At 45.1% G+C, this 24,566-nt stretch overlaps 2 protein-coding genes across 3 annotated transcripts in view; one reads left to right on the top strand and one right to left on the bottom strand.

The window, feature by feature from the left end:
• Window positions 1–24,566, bottom strand: part of LOC140702925 (uncharacterized) — a 208,957-nt gene that overhangs the window by 57,648 nt on the left and 126,743 nt on the right. The gene's annotated exons all lie outside the window — the stretch shown is intronic.
• LOC140702911 (uncharacterized) overlaps window positions 4,171–24,566 on the top strand; it is a 34,379-nt gene continuing 13,983 nt past the window's right edge. Inside the window, exons 1-3 of one of the 2 annotated variants that reach the window (XM_078382510.1) lie at window positions 4,171–4,313; window positions 6,331–6,436; window positions 8,441–22,677. The gene's annotated coding sequence lies outside the window, so the exon portion shown is untranslated. The remainder of the gene's footprint in view (window positions 4,314–6,330; window positions 6,437–8,440; window positions 22,678–24,566) is intronic. The other variant, XM_078382511.1, reaches the window with a different exon arrangement.

The raw sequence follows: 24,566 nt of genomic DNA, 5'->3' as shown, positions 1-24,566 counted from the left end.
TTGTACAGTCATGATGACAAGTTCCCAGGGAAAGACACTCTCCCCATTCAACCCGTATTCTGATGAAAGAATACTGGTCTCATCAGAATCTAACCAGAACCCTGACGAGAGGGAACGAGGACTGACAGGATGTCACCAGCGAGAGAAAACCCCTCAGCCATAAGTCTTACCAGAGATACCACAACCCAGCAGAGGACGGAGCAGCTTCTGAGCAAAAGTCCAGGATTGGGATCCCCAGAGGAAAACCTCCCCAAGGTGACCAAAACTACGCCAACCCCTGGGGACACAACCATCATGGGCTCAAAGCCGGACTTTGGTTTATATATATCTGGAAAATCTTCGTAACTATTTGAGCAGTACGGCAACGGAATCACTGACTTCCCCTCATGAAAAGGCCTTGGATGTGACAGGAACCCAGTTCTGACTTGGGTGACCCTTTTTCCAAGGTTTCCCAGGTAATGAGTCCTCAGAAGTGGTTTCCCCTTTCCTTCTCCTGGAATGGTGGAGCTGGCCGAAGAAGACAAATATGTCACCCCCGCCCAGTCCTCTGAGAGGGACGGAGAAGAACCAGTCGGATCAAGCCCATTTCTGTGGCCTCCTGGTCCCTCAAGAGTGGCTACAGGAGACCTGGGGGTGGCGCCCCCCCTCCCCAAAGGCTCCTGTGACTGCTGGCGATGGGGCTCAAATGCTCCGACATCCTTATCCAAGTGGCTTCTGCTGACGGGAGTGTAGGTGGCTGGTAAGCTCTGGGGTTCAGGATCAGTGCCTGCAGAGCTGGAGGTTGGGAGTTTGATTCCTCCCCCCCCCATGGGTTGCCTCCCGTGGGAAGATCCAGCCAGGGCGGCCTTGGGCCAGCTCCACCGTCCCAGGAGAAGGAAAGGAGAAACCCCTTCTGAGGACTCTCTCCCTGGGAAACCTTGGAAAAAGGGTCACCCAAGTCAGAACGAGCTTGATGATGATGATGACTGTCTTAATCGTATGGTGATGCCTCAGATGGCAATAAAAAGAGCTCACCTGCCTTGCAAAGGTTGGAGGGATCTGGCGTTTGATTTCTTCTCTTTCAGTCCTGGGAAGAACCGGGAGAGATCAGCTCCGTCTCCCCCCCTCCCTGGGAGAAGAGAAGAAGCCAAAGGATCCCTCTGGAGAGATCCCGGGAGGAAGGAAGAGCAAAAGGCTTTCCCTTTGGACAGCTGTCTTTCACCTTCTTCCATCTGCTGGGGCAGAGAAAGGAGCAGCCCCTGTTAAAAAAAAAGCTGGGAGGGAGGGGCCTTTTGCAAACAGGACGGCTCTGAATGGTGCCTCCAGGAGAAAGGCCCCCACCCGGAGAAGCCTCTTCCTTGCAGCCAGGAGAGCAGGCCTGAGGATCCTGTCCTTTGGGGGGGGGAGATCTCCTTTCTGCCTCGGCCGAAACCAGTGGCCTTCCTGGATTTCTTTCTCTTCCCTCTCAGGAAAAAAAGGCTTTTGCCTCAATGGCACCAGGAAGCTCCCCACTACTATCACATATATAAACACAGAGGGAGGGAGGAAATCCCTCCACCCCCCCTTCCTGCAGGGGATCCCCAGCCTGGGACTTGGTCAGGGAGGGGGATATGGTCCATCCAGACCATATCTCCTCCATCCAGAGCCACTGAACCAAAAGATGCTTCTGAAGAGTCCCCTCCATACACCACAGACTGGGAGGGGGGAGGGGGATCCAGAAGAGGCTTGGGATGGCAGGGCAGGCATTGGGGGAGGGAGCCCCGTCGCCCACAGCTCACCCCCTCTTCTGCCCCGAAGCCCCATATCTGGGAGCCCCTCATGTCCCGCCCCCTTTACAGCCCTTTCCCTCCCTCCTCCCCGCTGCACCCTATAGCTCGCTTCCCACCTGGGGTTGAGGTTCGGGGGGGTGTACAATGCCTGGAGGAAGAAGTTGGGGGAGAATTCAGGTAATGCTCCCTCCTATCCCCCCCCAAAAAAGGTGCCTGCAGGATCTGGGGAAAGAAGGGAGGTTTGCTCGAAGGAAAGCTGAGGAAGACCCACAACACTCTCAGAGAAAGGACCTGGGTGTCTTGCTTGAGTGGGATTGGGACCCCTTCCAGACTCCCCTGCCCTCCAAATCCCGCTCCCACAGAAGAGGAGGTGGCACAAGAAAAAGAAAAGATGCCTCCCCCTCCCCTTGCAAGGCCTTCGTGCATTGCAGAGCAAGCGGGAGGAGGGGCTGATCCGGAGTGCAAGATCTTTTTTTTAAGATTATTTTTAAATTTCCATAGCAAAAACAAATGCAAGATAACAAAATATTTACTACTACAATCTAAACCACAGTGCACCCCCATACCCATGGGACGTTTTGGAACAATACATTTAATACGAACCTCTTTTCCAAAATAGTATTGTTTGTTGTTTAGAGGCTTTCCCCTTTCCTTTCACTAATACAAATTCAATAAATCAACCCCAAATAGCATAAAAAAATAATTGAACTTATTTCCCTTCTTTTCATCTTAAGTTCAGTAGTCAATTTATCATTTAGCTCAATGTCCCATACTTCATTGTACCAATCTTCTAATTTAATATCATTTTTATCTTTCCAGAATCTAGCTATTAATATTCTAGCAGTCAATTCCTTTGAGCAATAATGAAGTTCTATCTTATCAAAATTTGGTCAAAGTATTGGAGCCTCAGCTTCAGGATCTGTCCTTCCAGTGAGCACTCAGGGTTGATTTCCTTCAAAATGGATAGGTTTGTTCTCCTTGCAGTCCAGGGGACTCTCAAGTGTCTCCTCCAGCACCACAGTTCGAAAGCATCAATTCTTCGGCGGTCAGCCTTCTAAATAGGAAAGCCAATTAGATTTGCATAAGCCGGGGAGTCAGGAAAGTTTTAAGGATCAGATCATACTTCTGCAGTATTAAAGAGCAGGCCGGGTAGGTGGGGCTCGTCAGCCATGGAAAGCAGCCCGTCTAGGAGAAGGAAAACTCCGATTTCAAACCTCCACTGCCTTGTGGCTATATCCATTCATGGAAAAGGCTTCAGGAGTTAACCTCGAGGCAAAATCCGGAGCTGGAGTCCCGAAGGCAGCATGTGTCATTCTGCCAACTCCTGCGACATTGCTGGAACCAGTTGTATTGGCTCTTGCCTTTCCATTGGACCATTTCAGCAATGTGGAGAGGGGGGATTTGCTGCTTGGGTAACAGCCTATCCTCCATATTACCCTACCCAGGCTTCATGCTCTGGAGAGGACACTCCTCCATTCAGAGCATGTTACCATAGTCTCTCGAGACTGAAGGATGCCTAAGAAGCCTTCTTTATAGTCCAGCTCTCACTTCCGTACATCACTACAGGAAAAACCATAGCTTTGACTATTCGGACTTTTGTTGGCAAGGTGATGTCTCTGTTTTTTAAGATGCTGTCAAGGTTTGTCATAGCTTTCCTCCCAAGATGCAGGCGTCTTTTAATTTCGTGGCTGCTGTCTCCATCTGCAGTGATCATGGAGCCCAGGAAAATAAAATCTGTCACTGCCTCCATATCTTCCCCTTCTATTTCCCAGGAGGTGATGGGACCAGTGGCCATGATCTTAGTTTTTTTGATGTTGAGTTTCAGACCGTTTTTTGCACTCTCCTCTTTCACCCTCATTACAAGGTTCCTTAATTCCTCCTCACTTTCTGCCATCAGAGACGTATGATCTGCATATCGGAGGTTGTTGATATTTCTTCCAGCAATCTTAATTTAAAATCTTAATTTTTTCATATGACAATACGTGCCAATCTTTAATTTTACATAAGATGATACGTGCCAATTTCTTCATCACATTTCCAGCAGGCCTTAGAATAGTCTGAGTTTATTATATTCAGTGTCACTGGTGTCGTGTACAATCTTAAACTAATTATAATTTTTTTTCTTTTATTCCTACTGACATTAATCTTAAAACTCTCATGTTCTAATTTTTTTGCAGTTTCAGCCAGGTCTCCTTTTGTCGGGAGGGGGCGGGGTGAGAGGGAAAAGTGGGGGAGGGAGGGGCACGGTTCCCTCCTCCTTTTCCTACTCCTCTACACCTTTCGTAGCTCTACGTTCTCCCCCCTCCCTTCCCTCCCCAGAGAGAGAGAAGAATCGCCCCTCCCACCTCCCTCTTCTCAGCGGCGATTGGTTGGGAGGGAAGGGAGGGGGAGAACGTAGAGCTACGAAAGCTATAGAGGGAGTGGGAGGGGGAGGCTGCTTCTCCCCCCGGAACCGGAAGTGGAGGCCGTGCCCTCTCCCTCACCCCTTCCCCCCCCCCTCTCGCTGTTTCTTCCGACCTCTTTCCCCGCCTGGGAGTTTTTTCCGCTTTGAGGATCCGGACGGAGGTGGGGGGGGGAGAGGGAGGGAGGGAGGGAGGAGAGAGCAGTGGGGTTTTTTTTTTGGGGGGGGGGCGTCCCTAGGAAGATGCTCCCACTCGCTCCCCACCCACTCCTCGGGGATTCCCAGAGGACCAGCCAAGGGTTTGCAAGACTGAGTGGTGGATTAAGGGGTAAAAAGGGGCTGCAGAGAGATGCGTGTTTTTTTTGGGGGGGGGTAAGACCGTCTCTCTCCCCCCCCCAACCCCAGAGACCCTCACAATCCGCTCGGTCTCCTCTGCACGAAGGCCTGGGGGGGGGTCTCTTTGTTTTGCTCCCTGCCCCCCCTCCTTCCTCCTCCTCGCATGGGGGGGGACTAAATTGGGAGGGGGCCCCCCGAATGGGAAGTCTGGGAGGGGTCTCGTTCCCCTCCCCCCCGAGCAAGGCACCCGGGCCCTTTTCTCTGTGCGGGTCGGTGGGGGTCCTCCTCGACCCCCTTCTTTCTCCGGATCCTTCAGGCTGCCTTTGAGGGGGGTGGCAGAGGGGGGGGGAAGGGGGGAGCGTCCCCCCTCCCGGTGCTCTTTCTCTCCCCCCTCCAATTTCTCCTTCCTGCAGAGAAACACCCCCCAAACCTCACACCCCAGGTTGCAAGTGGGGCATGGGCTTTGGGGGAGAAGGGGGTTCCACTCCTTCAGGCTGCCCCCCCCCCGATGCCTGGCCTCCCATCCTGAGCCTCTTCAGGATCCCCCTCCCCCCTCCCAGTCTATAGGGTTTGAAGGGAACTCTTCAGGATCATCTCTTGGTTCAGTGGATCTGGATGGAGGAGAGGGAGGGGCCCACCAGATCCCAAGCTGCAGGAAAGGGGTTGTGGGGGTGGGTGGACGGGTTGCCCCCCTCCCTCCCTGTGCCTGTGTGTTGGGGGTGTTTGTGTGTGTGTGTGTGTGTGTGTGTGTTCAGGGGGGCTTCCTGGTGGCATTGCAGGAAAACCCTTTTTTTAATCCAGAAAGGAAAGCAGGGCAGAAAGAGAAAGAGGGCCCAGGGAGGCCATGGGTTTTGGGCAGAGGCAGAAAGGACATCTCTTCCCCCCCCCCCATGAAACAAACTTTTTCTTGGGGGGTGGTGGAGGAATGTGGCGATCATCCAAGTCACTCATCCCATTCATATTTATGAGCTGGTGTGCATGAACCTATCAAAGGGCTGCAGAGGCTTGGCAGCAGGAGGAGGAGGAGTCAGATGGGGAGCAGAGAGAGAGTGAGCCTGAAGGGGTTAAGAGTGTGGAACTTATAGAGAGTGAAAAGACATTATTATTATTATTATTATTATTATTATTATTATTATTATTATTATTATTGTTGTTGTTGTTGTTGTTGTTGTTGTTGTTGTTGTTGTTGTTGTTGTTTTTGTTTTTGTTTTTATTTTTATTTTTATTTTTATTTTTATTTATTTATTTATTTAATTTATACCCCACCTATCTGGCCCACCGGACCACTCTAGGTGGCTTCCAAATATAAAATCAAATAATAAAACATAGACAAATATATAATAATCAGACAAGAACAGCAGTAAAGATAAAAAGGAAAAGTAAGAAAAAAAAATCAAGAGTTGGCTGGAGGGAAGGCCTGAATAAACAGCCATGTTTTTAATTGGGTTTTAAAGGTGCCCAGCGTGGGGGCCGCACGAATCGCCGGAGGGAGATTGTTCCAGAGGCGAGGAGCCACCGCCGAGAAGGCCCGGTTTCGTGTCTTCTCCTTCCGGGCCTCTCTCGGCGTCAGGCTCCTCAGCCTCACCTCCTGACTCGCGCGGGTGATCCGGGTAGACCTTGGTGGGAGGAGGCGTTCCGCCAAATATCGAGGTCCTAAACCGTTTAGGGCCTTATAAGTAAGCATTAAAACTTTGAAGTTGACACGGAAACAGATGGGCAGCCAATGCAATGTGACCAGCGTTGGAGAGATGTGAAACATGTTATTAATAATCTAATAAAGTCTGTGAAGAACCCGTTTAAGCCAACTGTAATCCATAAACCTCTGTTGTTCAACTTTATCCTCAGCTTGGACCTCAATCTTTCTAATTAAAGGGTGTTGACAGAGGTCAGCAGGTGGCAGCGAGATCAAGGACGTGTGAGCTCTGTGTTGGGTGAAACGAGCAGGGGCCACGTGAGTAAATGTCACAGTTATTTTACACACTGCCTCTCTGAACATGTGCAGAGTGTTCTTATTGTTTTAGCTCCCAATCCTGCTGGGCTCCACCCTGCATTAACTGCTGTGGGTTACATGCTGCTTGGTGTGGGGCCTCTCCCGAACGTTTCCTTCCTTCTTTTGGGATCCAGGAGGGTGAACAGAAGAAGCCGCTCCTGCGTGGGGGGTTCTTTTGGAGAGATCCTTTTTCCCGACCAACCTGGAGACAACCCCAGGTGGGGTTATCTCCAGGCATCCAAGGTAAAGTTGAGCATCCAAGGGGTTTCCCAGGTTCTGGCCATCCTTTAGGTCCCCAGACCCTACGAATCCCAGGTTCCAGAGATGGATTTTACTGGGACAGCCCCTGGTGCCCCATCCCGGTCTGGAAAAGTGGCTACTTTGGAGAAAGACTCCACGATCAAAACCTTCCCCCCAAAACCCCCTCGATGTGTGCCAATATCTGGGTTTGTCCTGAGTTAACTTTCTCAATGTGCCCTTCAGTGTCCGAGTAAACCTTTCCTCATGCCAATTTTGCTTGGGGATGATAAATGCAAACCTTTGGTGGCTTCACCCCTTACAGTTTCCACATTGGTTCCAAGGTCCAACTCATAAAGTGAGATCCTTGGCCAGGGAAGACCTCTTGAGAGGGAAACCTGTTCTCGAAAATATCCCTATTCTGTCAAAAGGCCCGTCCAGGAGGGGCCTCGGTATTCATGGCCCTGCTGGGGGTGGCCTTCACTGGGGCGAATGGGCCTTGGGGATGTGATCGGCAGCCTTCATCCACCTCTTTCCTCCTTGTTTGGCCAGAAGAACCGCTGTTTTCCTCTGGCCAGGGTTTTCTGCACCCCCAGGTGGGTCCTTCTTGGGGTAGGTCACAAGCCAATTGAAGCACCACCCTCTGTAACCTATGGGGTAAAACCATTTGTCCTTCTTCTGCACACACATTCTGACTTTACTACCCTGTATAGGATCCCATCCCTCAATTCAATCTTTTGCTCTATTTACGTAGTCCCTTTTTGGTCCCACTTTGCCTCTAATATCCTCCAGTTCTGAATCCTCTTGCTGCCATTTTCGTAATTGTTCTCTTGAAATGTGCAACTCCTCTTCTTCTGATGACATTTCCTCCACCTCCCCTGTTTCAGCCAGGATTTCTATCCCTGGCCAGTTTCTCCCCAAGAACTTCTCTCCTCCTAATCCTGGGATGACCCTGATCTCCAGGTCTTTCTCTTGTCCTCAGTATTTTTTAATATCTTGCACCCAGAGGCAAGATGTTTCAGTGGCCAGGTCTCTGTACAGTACTTTGTTAGTTTTTCCCGTTCTTTATTTTCAACTCTGGCCTCCCCTGGAATTGCAATTTCAATGATCCGGGCATTTCTTTTTTCTGTTCCTACCATCTCTGGTCAAGGTGTCTATCTGTTTGGATCCAGAAATCCCACAAGATCTTGACTTCCTCATTTTCTGACACCTTCTCTACCTGATGTTCCCATGGGTTTTTGGAGTCTGGCAAGTTCTAATTTTTGCATAATGACCAGTGCACTAACCTTGTAATCTGTTTGTGAAATCTTTGGACATTCACCGATGAGGTGTGATAAGGTTTCATCTTTGTCTTGGCAGAGTCGACATGTGCTGTTAGCACTAACCCCTTGGATCTTAGCTTTCATCACGTTGCTTTGGAGTGCTTGTTCTTGTGCAGCAAAAATCAAGCCTTCGGTTTCTTTCCTAAGGGTCCCCAGTTTTAGCCATACCCATGTTGAATTATCATCATGCTTTCCATCGCTATTACTCAGGTGTTGTCCATGTATTGGTTTATTTTTCCAGCTGTTTAATTTCTTTTAAAATTCTTGTTTCTTATATTGAGCTTTGGTTTCTGTTGTTTTCAAAATAGTCTCCATTTTCACTGTTTCCAGTAATTTTTCTCTACTTGTACTGATATAAATACTTAGGCTCCTTTTTTTCTTTCTCTCCTACCGGCTGCATTTGCAGTAATCCACGGCCTCTGATTTTTCGTGGTAAATATAATCTGTCCACATCACTTTTTTGGATGTAGTGTGTGATGCATGTTCATAAGGTTCCATGTTTTCTGATCCAGTTCTTCTTTGTTTTGAGTTAAAATGTAAGTTATATATATGTATTAATGGTAAGTAAGGTTTGTATAGCAAGTAATAAAAATGTTGATAAATGTAATTTATGTTAATATGCATTAAACTGTGTACTTGAGTGAGGATATATGGTATATGTTTTGTAACGACCAAGGGTTCGCTAGAGAACACCTGGATGGCGGACAGAGAGTAATTAGGGGTTTGCACACCCTTAAAGGTGCTGAGGGAGTCCTGGGGCCCAGGCAGGGCATGTACATAACCCCCTCTTACAAGTCTGACCTAATAAGAACACTACTGTACCTTAGAATATTTCTGGTAGAAAACCATGTGGGCTTTGTAGTCCTTAGACATACTAAACACCACAGGCAGGACTCATCAAGTAAAATAAGCCGAGGCAATACCATCAGGTAACCTATGACAAGCTTATTGTTAAAGAAACCAATTGATTTTTGTAATCATTATTTTATTAAAGAAAAAAGTAAATTCCATAAAGTAAAAGTCAGTTTATGCAAAAGCATGCAAATAATCATTTTGCTGGTTAATTACAAAATTGTAGTGAAGTAAAGAAATCATGAAAAATATACAAGTATTAAAAATAGTAAAAAGAATTCAAAAATCTAAGAAAACAAGTAAACATTGGTTAAGAAGGCAAATAGGAAGATACCTCCCCTCTAATCCAATCAGGTAATCCATCAGGAAAAACAAAATGGAGAAAATAATCCAAAAGAGTTTAAAAGTCCAAAGTCCATCATATCCTGTACAAAAGAAAAATCCTGTAAAATAAATATCCTAATCTATTAACTTAACTACTGCTAATAATCACATCTCTCTATAACTAAGCCACATGGTACAAAGCCATTTTATTCCCAACTTCCTCTTCATCAAACCCCACGAATCATCGTCCATAGGTAAAAGTTCCTTTTTCAAGCTTACCTGGCATATGCGTATCTTCCACTTCTCATGGTGACATCCAATCACGGCACGTCGTTAGGTAAACAGTCCTTCTGTACCTCCTGACTTTCTTCCCATGGGTAACAGATGTTATTTGGGTTTTGGTGGCTTGCAATGAGACACAACAAAGTCCATCTATCTTATCATGGAATGTTCTTCTCAGGCCTTCAGAAGAGCATTCTCCCATCCTCCTACTAGCAGATATTTTGTTACCATTGCAAAAATCATTTATGCAGAGAACCAATATGGAATCCCTCTTGTATTATTTATCTACTACATAACCCATCTTCAGTACAAGATCTCAACCAAATATCCCATCTCATCACATGTTTAACTGAGCAATGTTTTAAAGAAGATATTTTAAAAATGGGCAAGTTATTTCATACGTTGTTCACGAGGATAACCTACTGTAGGTATTACAAACCATGATACTGTACAAACTTTCCAAGGGGGGAGGTATGTGGCGGACAGCCCACCCGTCACTCCTGTCAGTCATTTTAATGCTCTAGGGCAGGAGCCTATGACAGGACAGGAGGGGCGGAGTCAAGATAACTGGGTGAGACAGAGAGTCAGTTAGAGAGAAGATTGTCAAGGGTTTAGACAAGAGGTTGGAATGTTGGTGTGTTAGAAAATATAAAAAGGTTAAAAGCAATAAGAAGTACATAGACACTCAGAATATATTGAGACCTTGATTACAGTGAATGAATCCAAGCAAGTGTACATGTAATCAAATCGACGTCTATTGAATGAATAATAATAGAACATCCATGATTTTTCTTCTGTGATTTACTTACTACTCCATAAAGAAACCTTGTTACATTTGGCAGCAATAGTCTGAGATTCATAATTGGTACAGTGAGGGCAATACCCTCTGGTGGCAATGAATAAGAGTGAAAAGAACAAGTCGTGTCCGAAGGTGAACTTGTGTGACGGGGAAAACATACAGGGGACACTGGGGGTGTGCGCAACAAAAGTTAATTAACTGTTAATCACTGGAACACTGTCTGATGACTGTCTATTACAGTGGGGTCTCAACTTACGAACGACTCTACTTGCGAACAATTCAACTTACGAACCCGCCCGATAGGGAAATAAGTACTTGACATACAAACTTCCCTCGAGTTACAAACAGGAAAAAAGTGCCCGCTCCCTCCCCTTAGAGGCTTCTGGAGGGGAAAAAAGGGTCAGAAACTTAAAAATAAATAAAACAAAGTCACTTACCAGGCATTTGTAGCCCCCGAACTGCAGGAAAAAGAGCACCAAACAGCTAAAAGCCGACAGCCAGCAGGGAGCCTGGCAGCCATTTTGTGCCCTTCTCCGCTCCTGCCCCCCTCTCCCTGCCTAACAGCTGATCGGCTGGCTCTGAAGAGGCTTCTGGAGGCTTCCTCAGCACCTAAAAAGGCTGAGGTGTGATTTCCAGACTCCTGCCTGTGTGTCTTTGTGCTGAAAAAATCAGCACAACATGCTTTAAAACATGCTTTAAAATTGGCTTCGTTTTCTTGACCTAAGGGGGAAAAAAGAAAAAATATCCCCCTGGCAAGAATACACAGAGGAATTATATCAGAAAGATTTGGATATCCCGGACAACCCAGATGATGTAGTTGCTGACCTAGAGCCAGACATCCTGGAGAGTGAAGTCAAGTGGGCCTTAGAAAGCCTGGCTAACAACAAGGCCAGTGGAGGTGATGGCATTCCAGCTGAACTATTTAAAATCTTAAAAGATGATGCTGTTAAGGTGCTACATTCAATATGCCAGCAAGTTTGGAAAACCCAACAGTGGCCAGAGGATTGGAAAAGATCAGTCTACATCCCAATCCCAAAGAAAGGCAGTGCTAAAGAATGCTCCAACTACCGTACAATTCCACTGATTTCAAACGCTAGCAAGGTTATGCTCAAAATCCTCCAAGGTAGACTTCAGCAATATGTGGACCGAGAACTCCCAGAAGTACAAGCTGGATTCCGACGAGGCAGAGGAACTAGAGACCAAATTGCCAACATGTTCTGGATTATGGAGAAAGCCAGAGAGTTCCAGAAAAACATCTACTTCTGCTTCATTGACTATGCAAAAGCCTTTGACTGTGTGGACCACAGCAAACTATGGCAAGTTCTTAAAGAAATGGGAGTGCCTGACCACCTTATCTATCTCCTGAGAAACCTATATGTGGGACAGGAAGCAACAGTTAGAACTGGATATGGAACAACTGATTGGTTCAAAATTGGGAAAGGAGTACGACAAGGCTGTATATTGTCCCCCAGCTTATTTAACTTATATGCAGGATACATCATGCGGAAGGCTGGACTGGAGGAATCCCAAGCCGGAATTAAGATTGCTGGAAGAAATATCAGCAACCTCCGATATGCAGATGATACCATTCTGATGGCAGAAAGTGAGGAAGAATTAAAGAACCTTGTAATGAGGGTGAAAGAGGAGAGTGCAAAAAACGGTCTGAACCTCAACATCAAAAAACTAAGATCATGGCCACTGGTCCCATCACCTCCTGGGAAATAGAAGGGGAAGATATGGAGGCAGTGACAGATTTTATTTTCCTGGGCTCCATGATCACTGCAGATGGAGACAGCAGCCACGAAATTAAAAGACGCCTACTTCTTTGGAGGAAAGCAATGACAAATCTTGACAGCATTTTAAAAAGCAGAGACATCACCTTGCCAACAAAAATCCGAATAGTCAAAGCTATGGTTTTTCCTCTTGTAATGTATGCAAGTGAGAGCTGGACCATAAAGAAAGCAGACCGCCGAAGAATTGATGCCTTTAAATTGTGGTGCTGGAGGAGGCTCTTGAGAGTCCCCTGGACTGCAAGGAGAACAAACCTATCAATTCTAAAGGAAATCAACTCTGAGAGCTCACTGGAAGGACAGATCCTGAAGCTGAGGCTCCAGTACTTTGGCCATCTCATGAGAAGAAAAGACTCCTTGGAAAAAACCTTGATGTTAGGAAAGTGTGATGGCAAGAGGAGAAGGGGACGGCTGAGGGTGAGATGGTTGGACAGTGTTTGTGAAGCAACCAACATGAATTTGACACAACTCCGGGAGGCAGTGGAAGACAGGAGGGCCTGGCGTGCTCTGGTCCATGGGGTCACGACGAGTCGGACACGACTAAACGACTAAACAACAACAATTAGTTTCTATGCACAGAAAAGTGCAGATACGGATTAAATGGTTTTCAATGCATTCTTATGGGAAATGCAGATTCGATCTACAAACTTTTCGACTTACAAACTGCCTTCCAATACGGATTAAGTTTGTAAGTTGAGACCCCACTGTATTTATACTTCCATCTTTTAACTATGCTTTAATCCATAAACCAACAATACCACATCAACTTTCCCTTCTCCCTCCTAAAGACCCCCAGAACCTCCCCTCTCATTCACTCTGCGTTTCCCAACGGCCTCTGTTTTCTTGACTCCGTCCTGCTGTCCTCTCATAGGCTCCAGCTCCAGAGATCCACATGAGGGGCAGGTGGGACGTGGGGCATTTTGCCACATACCTCCCCCCTTGGAAAGTTTGTTTCATGGGGTAAAACCTACGGTAGTTTACCCTCATGAACAACATATGCTTTTACTTACTAATATTTCTAACAACTTTTTTTCCCATTACAATTTTCATATACACATTTGTAATACATACTTACTCTAGGCTTACTCTTTTAGTAGGTAGCATATCATTCTTATTACTTTACATTTAAATGGCATTAATCAACATTTTTATTATTTACAAACCAATTCAGTCACTTTTATCCTTTTCATTAGTTTATTTATAAATTGCATTTTCTTTTATTTCATATACATGTACACTTAGAATATTTATTTAGAACAGTTTTAATACCATTAAAAGTTACATTCTCCTTCTTTTCTGTCAGTCATTCTTCTGGTTTTCTGGATTTTGATTTGAGTCCATTCTATTATTCCAGATGGGTATCTAATTACTGGAACAGTTTATATGTTTATGGCTTTGATTGTATTTCCCCCATTTAATTTTGATTTTAAGGTTTTCCACAGTCTATTTTTATTTATTGCTTTATTAGATTTATATCCTGTCCATCTAGATCAAAGTCTACTCTGGGCAGCTAACAATAAAAATGGAATAAAAACAATATAATAAAGTAAAAAAACAACAATAGTATTGTGGCACAAGATGGGGAAAAGAAAGGGAAAGTATTTCAGTATCTCCTCTTTCTGTCAGTTCTTTAATTTTTGTGTGCATGATGTTGTCTGCTTCTAGTATTCCAAGGTGCTTAGAATTGTCATCATTTGAAAGTGATTTTAGAACATTGCCATTTTTAAAACTCCATCTAGTTTTTTAAAAAATCTTTCCATGGTGTATAGACAGAGCAGCAACTTTGTCCATTCCAAATTTCCTCTGGATATCTTACCTAAATATTTGCACTGTTTAGCCATAATTTTATCTCTGTGGAACTTTTTGCATCTAGTTTTAAGTCATCCATTTAAAACAGATGATTGATTTTTTCCCCCTGCTTGTTCTGAAATATGGTAGTCCAATCCAGGTTTAATTAAAATTATTGACACAGGGATTTGTGAGATGTTAAACAGCAGTGGTGACAAAGATTCTGCCTGAAATATTCCTCATTTGATGTTAACTTCCCCAATTTCTTCACCATGTTTTTACTAATCCCAAAAAAATTTAGGCAGGTGTTAATCCAGCTGTGTGACAATGAGTCAGATGACTTTTTATTGTCTGTCCAGAGCATGTTAAGGTTTGGTTTTTACCTTTTTGTATTCTTTAGTATCATTTTATCAATAAGCAGCTGATCTTTCGTGCCTCTTGACTTTTTTAAAGTTCCCTTTCTCTTCAGTTGGGTAGAGGGAGTTTTCAGTTAAATGTTTAGATATTGATCTTGCCAGCACTCCTGTGAGGAGCTTGGACATTGTTGGAAGGCATGTAATTGGTCGATAATTACTGGGTTCGTTGCCCTTTTTTATTATCAGAAATGTGCGGCCTGTTGCCATCTAGTCTTAAGTTGTCGAATTTTGAATGGTTAAATGGCACTGCTATACATTGATGGAGACATGTTAGATGCCTTTAAGCAAACTCCATGCAGCTCCTCTCAACCAGGTGCATTCCAGTTTTTCACAGCCTTTCCTTGTCCCTTAATTCTTTCAGTTCTTATTACAATATCATCCATTGTTGTAGATTTTCCAGGCTCTTTGGCCATGTTCTGGAGATTTTTCTTCCTAACGTTTCACCAGTCTCTGGTCGGCATCTTCAGAGGACAGGAGTTAAAACTCTGTGTTCTGGTGTAGTTCATGGGATGGTTGTCTATTTGTAGCCGTAGGATAGCATTTGTCCTTTTCAGGAGCTTTGTTGATTATGGTGTTCAGGCTGTATTTTGTTATGGGTGTATTGTTGTGATAAGATGATACGTCACTCTGATTGATGGGTGTCATTAGCTAATCTTCAGGGTGCAGTGATCAACCGTCCTTGTGGCTGGGTAGAGTTTGTTGACCTTTTTGCAGGCCGTATTTTTTGGTGCAGGGAGCCAGGCTTTGTTGAGTTTTAGACTTTCTTCTTTTTTGTTGAAACTGTGTTGATGTTTGTAGATTTTAATGGCTTCCCTGTGTAGTTTAACAAAATGGTTGCTGGTGTTGTCCAGTACTGCTGTATTTTGAAATAGAATTTCATGTCCATATTGTTTTAGGGCATGTTCAGCTACTGCCCATTTTTCCTGTTGTTTCACTCTGCAACTGTCTGTCCTATTCTTTGATTCTGATGTGAATGCTGCATTTTGTGGTCCCGATATATACCAGGCCATAACTGCAAGGTATCCGGTATACTCCTACAGTGATGTGGGGTCCCTTTTGTCCTTTGCTGACCGTAACATTTGTTATATTTGTGTGGTGATCCTGAATACTGTTCATAGGGTGCATTTTTGTAAAAGTTTCCACATGTGGTCCATGACCCCATTGATGTATGGCAGGAATGTTTGTGGGTAGCTGTTTTGCTCTTCAGTTCTGTATTGTTTTCTTGGTTTGATGGCTCTTGTGATTTAATTCTTGGAATAGTCATTTGCCTGTAGGGCCCAATTCAGATGGTTGAGTTCGGTGCTGAGAAACTGAGCTTCACAGTTTTGATTCGCACAGTCTACCAGTGTTTTGATTATAAATAAATAAATAAATAAATAAATAAATAAATAAATAAATAAATAAATAAATAAATAAATATGCCTCTTTTTTGTGGTAGAGTTTTTGTGTAGGTACCGGTCTGCGTGGGTGGGTTTTCTGTAGACCTTGTGTCCCAATAGGAGGTCAGGTTTGTCTATGACCATGACATCTAAGGGGGAAAAAAGGCATAATCAAAACCCATCCACACAGACTGGCCTCTGGTGGAATTTCCAGTCTCATCTTTCTAGCCATCCTTAAAGGGCTGTCTCCAGAATTAGAGACAGGACTCAAGATGAGGCCTCTCCAGTGACACATAGAGGCACCTCAGCCACTGGCATAGTAATTACAGTGGCGCCTCGCTTAACGATGTTAATTGGTTAAAAAATTGCTATGGGAAAACATTGCTAAGCGAAACACTATTTCCCATAGAGATGCATTAAAAACCGTTTAATCCGTTCCAATGGGAACGGATTGCCATCCTTAAGCGAAAATCCCCATAGGAAACATCGCTAAGCTATACAATGTTTCCCCAATTGGAATGCATTGAAGCCTATTCAATGCATTTCAGTGGCTTTCCGATGTCCGTTTTTTCCAATTTTAAGTGTGTCCTAAGTGGTCTTAATCGACTAGATAGGCGGGATATAAATAAAATAAATAATAATAATAAAAGGTTCAAAAACGTTTTTAATTGCTTGGGATCGTTAATGCACCTTCTAAAACATGTGCAAACTTATTTTGGCTTTGATCTGACACTTCGTTAATTTTTGGTGAATTTATTTTTCTCCCCCATTGAACTGCATTGAACCCGATTTTGACAGCTGGCTTGGACACGCCATGAGAATGGCTGGTGGTCGGATTCCAAAAGATTTCCTGTATGGAGAATTAGTGCAGGGAAGCTGCCCCCAAGGGAGACCACAGCTGCGTTACAAGGACATCTGCAAGCGGGATCTAAAGGCCTTAGGAATGGACCTTAACAGATGGGAAACCTTGACATCTGAGCGTTCAGCCTGGAGACAGGCGGTGTATCATGGACTCTCCCAATTTGAAGAGACACTTGTACAGCAGGCCGAGGCAAAGAGGCAGTCCCGAAACAAGCAAAACCAGGGAGCTGGACAGGGGACAGATTGTATTTGTCTTCAATGTGGAAGAGATTGTCACTCTCGAATTGGCCTTCTCAGCCAAACAAGACACTGTTCCAAGACCTTCATACAGAGCACGTTATCATAGTCTCTCGAGACTGAAGGATGCCTACACAGATATTTGTCATTGATGTGTGATCTGTAGAGTTGTGATTTTTTTGCCCCAATGTGCATTACTTTACATTTTTTTAGATTGATACACATTTGCCATTTTCCCGCCGAGTCTCCCAGTTTGGAGAGATTCTTCTGGAGCACTTCACAATCCCTTCTGGTCTTCACCACCTGGAAAAGTTTCATGTCATCTGCAAACTAGGCCACCTCATTGCTTATCCCTGTCCCCAGGTCATTGATGAACAGGTTGAAAAGCACTGGTCCCAGGACAGATCCCTGAAGGCACGTTGCTCTTCACCTCCCTCCATGGTGAAAATTTGTCCATTGACACCTCCTCTCTTTTCCCTGGTTCTCCACCGATTCCCAGTCGATAGGAGGACCTGCCCTCTTATCTCCTGACTGTGGAGTTCTCTCAGGAGCCTTTGGTGAGGGACACCTTCCGAAAATCCAGAGAGACTATATCCACGGGTTCGCCCAGATCCACCTGCCTGTTGACCTTTTCAAAGAACTCCAAAAGGTTTGTGAGGCAAGACTTGCCTTTACAGAAGCCATGCTGATTCTACCTCAGCAAGGCTTATTCTCCTGTAGGATTTTCTCTTGGATGAGGCTTTCCACCATCTTCCCAGGAACAGACGTTAGGCTAACCAGCCTGTAGTTTCCCGGGTCCCTGTTCCTTTGCCTTTTAAAGAAAGTAGACAACCACCAGCATTTTTGAGAGGAATCTTGGAGCTGCCTCTGCGCATTCAACCACATCTCAGCCAAGAGGAGGGTTACCTGCTGAGAGGAGCACCATTTGCATGAGCTGTCCATTCTGCCTCTCAAAAAAAGAGCAAAAATTAAAATAAAATAAAATTTTTGAGAGGTAGCCCAGCCAAACTCTGGAAGGTTGGCTGTCTGCACAGAGGGTCCCACCTCTCAGCACAGAAGCAGCCCTGGACTCGCAAAAAATATATTTTTTCTTAAAATGTTGGGGTTTTTTCCCCTTTGGAGAAAGCATCACTGCGCATGCGTGAATCCAACTCTCAGCTGAGAGGGAGGCACATGCGCACAGGCAGCCCAGCCTCAGGAAGCAACTGCTAGCTTTCCTCTCATGACGGCGGCCGTGGGAACAGAGGGGAGGCAAGGAGGGTATCGGGGCAGGAGGGGGGCAATGAAACAGAAAATTAATGAAAATGCTAAAACTTTTATGATTCCAGTCAGCTTGGGTTCTCTGGTTGACAAACAACCCAAACCAATGAACCACCTATTATCTAGTTGTTTTTCATTCGTGCCCATATTTAACTAGTTCCGCTCTATGAGTCACTGGAGAGGCCTCATCTTGAGTCCTGTCTCTAATTCTGGAGACAGCCCTTTAAGGATGGCTAGAAAGATGAGACTGGAAATTCCACCAGAGGCCAGTCTGTGTGGATGGGTTTTGATTATGCCTTTTTTTTCTTAGATGTCATGGTCATACACAAACCTGACCTCCTATTGGGACACAAGGTCTACAGAAAACCCACTCACACAGACCGGTACCTACACAAAAACTCCAACCACCAACCACGACAAAAAGAGGCATAATCAAAACACTGGTAGACTGTGCCTATCAGAACTATGAAGCTCAGTTTCCCAGCACCGAACTCAACCATCTGAATTGGGCCCTACAGGCAAATGACTATTCCAGGCTGCCAGGAGATGTTCTAGCAACAAATTCCCCTGTTCCATTAAAACGTTGCCAAGGTCCATGCTGCAAAACCTCTTGACAATTAACTTCTTTAGAAACAGACAGAGTTAAGGCCAATGAACGGGAATCTTTATCTCCTTCAGTTTGCTTTGAAGTTTTCCCCTCTGTTCTAATTAGTCTATCAACACGGAGAGCTGAGTCCCTGCTAAGCTTCCATAAGGCTAAAGGCTGCTCATTAGAATTAATATTCACAGTCTCTACTGGGCTAGGCATGGGGGGGTTACTTGTTTCAGCTGAGATTTGACATGTAGCAAGTTTTCCCGGAGAAAGTTCAGGCTGAGTCACTGTCTCACCCGTCTGATAATCCTCCCCCTCCTGAAAAATTTCTGACTCCCATGGTTCTGGTTGCTCAGCCAACTGGGGAATTGTAAGATGTTCATTCTGAACTGAAATAGGCTCCATTACTGGGTAGTCTCCCAGGCCCTGGGGCGACTGGGATTCTGCTGTTGGCTCTAAGCAAAAGTCCTCAGGCTTCTCAGGCTTAGCAAAGTCCTTAAGGCCTTGGAGAAGCTTTTCCTCCCCATTAGCTGTCAAACCCATAGTCCCACAATCAAGTTCTGGGGTTCTCACCTTTCCTGGGCTTTGGGTAAAACACGGGAGGTGTCCTGATCCTCTGTAGAGTACGCTGACGTCCTCGGGTGTTCTGTGTGAAGCCAATCCATCAACGGAGACAGCTCGGCGAAGCGAGATCTCTCCTTCCTCCACTCCCTCGGCACGCTGTCCAGGCGCCTCTAAATCCTCTGCTGGGACGGCTGATAAACTGCTCTCTCCTCTGGTAGGCTCATTAAAAATCCACTGTGAGCCATCGTAGCTTTCGGTGAAAGTACTTGTAATTCCAGGGAAGTTATCGGTAATTCCAGTATGATATCCAAGAGTTTGAAGTATACCGTTACTGTAATCCTCAAAAGGGTCATACTGCTCTTGTGTAAATTGTTGCATCAGGTCAGTTCCTGGACCTAAGTCTGTCTCACTGACACAGGGTGAAGATCTTGCATCCAATCTTTCCTTTAACAACATCAAATTTTCCTGCTCCAACTGCCCTATCAAAGCGTCCTTCCATTTCAAGATTTCCATAGCTTGATGCATGAACTCACAAGTAAATTGCATAATCTCCAGTAAGGTTGGCAATCTCTCTCCCTCCATCTTCTGTTTGCTATCTAGCCTAAGCTAGTTCGGCACAAGAAAAACAAAACTCCAAAAAACCAAAATGAAACAAAATCTCCTCTGCACCTCTGACAAACTGCTGTCACTCTGAGATCCTAAGATCAGTGAGATGACACAGCCAGATGAAAAACCAGAATTCTGAAAAATCCAAAAAGTAAAAAAGGTGAAGTCATTCTGTGAACCCTAAAGTTACAGAAATGATCATCAGCCAATCTGGGTGCAGATATCCAAAACAACCAGGGCTAGGCCATCCTACAGATCCTAAAATCACAGGAATGACACTGAGCCAAACTGGATGCAGGTAACCAGAAACAAACTGGGCATAGTCATCCTAGAGATCCTAAGATCATAGGATTGACACAGCCAGAGCCAAATGCAAGCACCCAAAACAAAAAGAAATGCAACATAGGATTACTTCACTACTATTCTGCAAAAACCTGCAAATGATTACTGGTTATTTCCAATTGTTTCCTAACAGTTTGCTTGTCCTCTGGGAATCTCTTTCTTAAAAGAGCACCCCAGATTCTAACACACAAAGCCACAGCCATAAGATCTAATTCCTGGTAAACAGTGCTTCCTAGAAAGCTGCTGCTCACACACAGGGCTGTTCAGCTCGAGGCTACACGTTGCTCCTTAAAGCATCTGTGTCCCTCTGCTACCAAAACTTAGCTTGTGGATCAGAACCACACAAGCTGTAAGATGGAACAAAATTTGGTCATCTTGAGGTACTACAAAATCCAGCACACGGTTCATCGTGTAGCTGCCACCATGGAAGTCATGACATGTGGCCTGTAACACTGCTGCGACCATGTCAGTCATGGCACGTGGTCCGTAACACCGCTGCGACCATGTCAGCCACGGCACATGGTCCATAACACCGCTGCGACCATGTCAGCCACGGCACGTGGTCCATAACACCGCTGCGACCATGTCAGCACCCACGGTTCCCTAGAGAACTCGCAGATGGTCGACAGAGAGTAATCAGGAGTTTGTACACCCTAAAATGTGCTGAGAGAGTCCTATAGCTCAGCTAGGCATGTTCAACCTTCCTTTTTACAAGTCTGCCCTAATAAGAACATCCTTGTACCTTTGAATATTTCTGATAGAAAACCATGTGGGCTTTGTAGTCATTAGACTTACTATGCACCACAGGCAGGACTCATTAAGTATGCAAGGCCGTGGCAGCACCATGGATGCCTTGCTGAGTTTTTTTTTCCCTGCGCTTTCTTTTTGTCTCCTGAGCACATGGCCTGGGGGTGGGGCCTAGGGGTGGGACTTCCTCCTTTAAAAGAGTGTGTTCCAGGACCCTGGACCCTTTTACCTAGGAAGCTGGGCTGAGGGCGAAGGCCAGGTCTGTTTGCATGGATGCCTTGCTGAGTTTTTTTTCCCTGCACTTTCTTTTTGTCTCCTGAGCACATGGCCTGGGGGTGGGGCCTAGGGGTGGGACTTCCTCCTTTAAAAGAGTGTGTTCCAGGACACTGGACCCTTTTACCTAGGAAGCTGGGCTGAGGGCGAAGGCCAGGTCTGTTTGCATGGATGCCTTGCTGAGTTTTTTTCTCCCTGCGCTTTCTTTTTGTCTCCTGAGCACATGGCCTGGGGGTGGGGCCTAGGGGTGGGACTTCCTCCTTTAAAAGAGTGTGTTCCAGGACCCTGGACCCTTTTACCTAGGAAGCTGGGCTGAGGGCGAAGGCCAGGTCTGTTTGCATGGATGCCTTGCTGAGTTTTTTTTTCCCTGCGCTTTCTTTTTGTCTCCTGAGCACATGGCCTGGGGGTGGGGCCTAGGGGGTGGGGCCTAACGGCGCACGAAATTCTCAAATTTTATATCTCAAATTTTATATTAATATGGTAAATAGGAAAGCCAATGAGATTTGCATAAGCCGGGGAGTCAGGAAAGTTTTAAGGATCAGATCATACTTTTGCACTATTAAAGAGCAGGCCGGGTAGGTGGGGCTCGTCAGCCATGGAAGGCAGCCCATCTAGGAGAAGGAAAACTCCAATTTCAAACCTCCACTGCCTTGTGGCTATATCCACTCATGGAAAAGGCTTCAGGAGTTAACCTCGAGGCAAAATCCGGAGCTGGAGTCCCGAAGGCAGCATGTGTCGTTCTGCCAACTCCTGCAACATTGCTGGAACCAGTTGTATTGGCTCTTGCCTTTCCATTGGACCATTTCAGCAATGTGGAGAGGGGGGATCTGCTGCTTGGGTAACAGCCTATCCTCCATATTACCTTACCCGGGCTTCATGCTCTGGAGAGGACACTCCTCCATTCAGAGCATGTTACCATAGTCTCTCGAGATTGAAGGATGCCTATGCTATGCTAGGCAGCACCATCAGATGACCTATGACAAGTTTACTGTTCAAGAAACCAATTGATTTTTATAATCATTGTTTTATTAATAAAATAAGTAAATTCCATAAAGAAAAGTCAACTTATGCAAAAGCAAGCAAACAAACATTATGCTGGTTAATTACAAAATTTTAGTGAAGTAAAAAAATCATGAAAAATATACAAGTATTCAAAAATAGTAAAAAGAATTCAAAAATCCAATGAAACAAATAAAAACAAGTTCAGAAGGCAAATAAGAAAAAGCCTTCCCTCTGGTTCAATCAGATAATCCATCAGAAAAAACAAAATAGTCCAATTAGGTAGGAAAAAGTCCAAAGTCCATCATTATCCTGTAAAAAGAAAAATACTGTACGAAAGAAAAATCCTGTAAAAGAAATATCCCATTCTGATGATTCAGTCATATTGTCCTAATCCACGAGTGTCGTAAGGGTAATCCATAAGAGTTCTTAGAATAGTCCATGAGGGTGTCGAGAATATTCCATGTTGTTAGGCAAACAGTGCTGCTGTACCACCCGACCTTCCTTCCCATGGCTAACAGATGTTATTTGGGTTTCTTCAGTCAGAAACCTTTATTGGCATACTGAGTACAGTAAAACAGACAAATACAATAACATACAACTAAAATGTTCACTGGGTAACGGGTAGGAAGGGCCAGACAAGAGCATATTTAGGGCTCTTCATTCTGCGAGACTGTGCTACGACGTCTCTGCATGATGGCATATACGTATCTGGCAGTTGACAGGGTAAGTTCCTTAATATTGCCACTTAGAAGATGCTGCATTTTCCTCATATCATCCCATCCGGAATGGGAGGAGAGAAAAGCGCACAGATGGGACAGGCGAATATCCTTGTACAGAATACAGTAAAATAGCATGTGCTGCAGGGATTCAACCACTCCCTGACCACACGGGCAAAGTCTCAGTTCTATTGGTAAACCCTTGTACCTGTCCTGCACTATGTTCGAGGGTACTATATTGCATCTGGCAAGGGTAAAAGCCCATCGTTCTTGTGGCTGTTCTAAGTGATAGAGATAGCTCGGTCTACAGCCATAGCTGAGGGGCAACTGAAAGTGGAGTGGAGAGCAGACTCTTTGGGCAGCCCTGTGCAGAAATTGCCCCTCTATATCCAAAACCCTTTTTTTGATTGTTGGAAACACCCTGGAGGGGGGTATTGAGCCCAGTAAGTCTGGTGACAGCCCCAGGGTCTTGATTTTCTTAAGAAATAGGGCAAGGCCTTTTGGGAACAGACTATCTGCCAAGAGCGCTTGGAATAAGATGTCCTTGGGTGAAAAGAAACAGATTTTAATCCAATATTTCGAGAATCTGAGCCAGGCCTGAGTCTCGATCTTGTGCTGGCCACCTTCAAGGCATAGAGCAGCATAGGGCACACAGTGGGGAAGACCAAAGATTTTATACAGAAATGTGGATTGGACTCTTTCCACAGAACTGTGTAATGCAGACATCCAGATGGGCACACCATATAGAAGCTGTGCAACTGATTTGGCATCGAAAATCTGCAGCGCAGCAGGGATGTAAGAGTGGCCCCACGTATGGTGGAAACGTAAAATAGCCTGTGCCGAGAGCTTAGCAGACTTAATCGCTGCCCGTTGGTGAGTTGTCCAGGAGTGTCGATAATGAAAAAAGACACCCAGGTACTTAAACTCTCTAACCTGCTGAATATGGTTGCCATTGAAAGACCACGAGAAGGATTTCCAAGCTTTGCCAAAAGCTATAATTTTAGATTTCTCAAAGTTTAACTGGAGATTATTGCGTATCAGATAGTCATAGCAACCGATAACTAACCGCTTTAGGCCAACCCTTGTGCGGGAGAGGATAACCATGTCGTCCGCATATAATAGAACTGGAATCTGTATATGGCCCAATTTGGGGCTATGACCATTGATATTATGTAGGAGTGGGGCGAGGTCATTAATAAATAGATTGAACAGAGTTGGTGCCAGAACGCAGCCTTGCTTCACTCCTCTGTTGGAAAAGATCTGATTGGAAAGGGCCCCCAGCATCGACATTTTTATGCGACATGTAGAGCCCTCATGGAGTTTTTGGATTAAGAAGAGGAGCCTCCTATCAATACCCAGCCTGGCGAGCTTTAGCCATAGGATATCTCTGTCGATGGAATCAAAGGCCCCTTTTAGATCTAGGAAGGCTGCATACAAGTGAGTATTGCTCTGAGAGGTATATTTAGAAATCAGATGGGATAAAATCAGGCAGTGGTCTAATGTAGACTTTCCTGCCTTAAAACCCGCTTGTTCAGGTCCCAGAATATCTTGATCTAATAGCCAGTCTTGTAATTTGTAGAGTAGATAACTGGCGTACATCTTCCCAGTGATAGCGAGAAGGCTAATTGGTCTATAATTTGCAGGGGATTTCTTATCACCCTTCTTATAAATGGGAATCACTATGGCTTGAGTCCAAGACCTA

The sequence above is a fragment of the Pogona vitticeps genome, chromosome Z (genome assembly GCF_051106095.1).
Source record: "Pogona vitticeps strain Pit_001003342236 chromosome Z, PviZW2.1, whole genome shotgun sequence".
NCBI classification, from domain to species: domain Eukaryota; kingdom Metazoa; phylum Chordata; class Lepidosauria; order Squamata; family Agamidae; genus Pogona; species Pogona vitticeps.
Note: the sequence above shows the minus strand (reverse complement) of the source record. Positions and strands in the feature narration are given on the sequence as shown.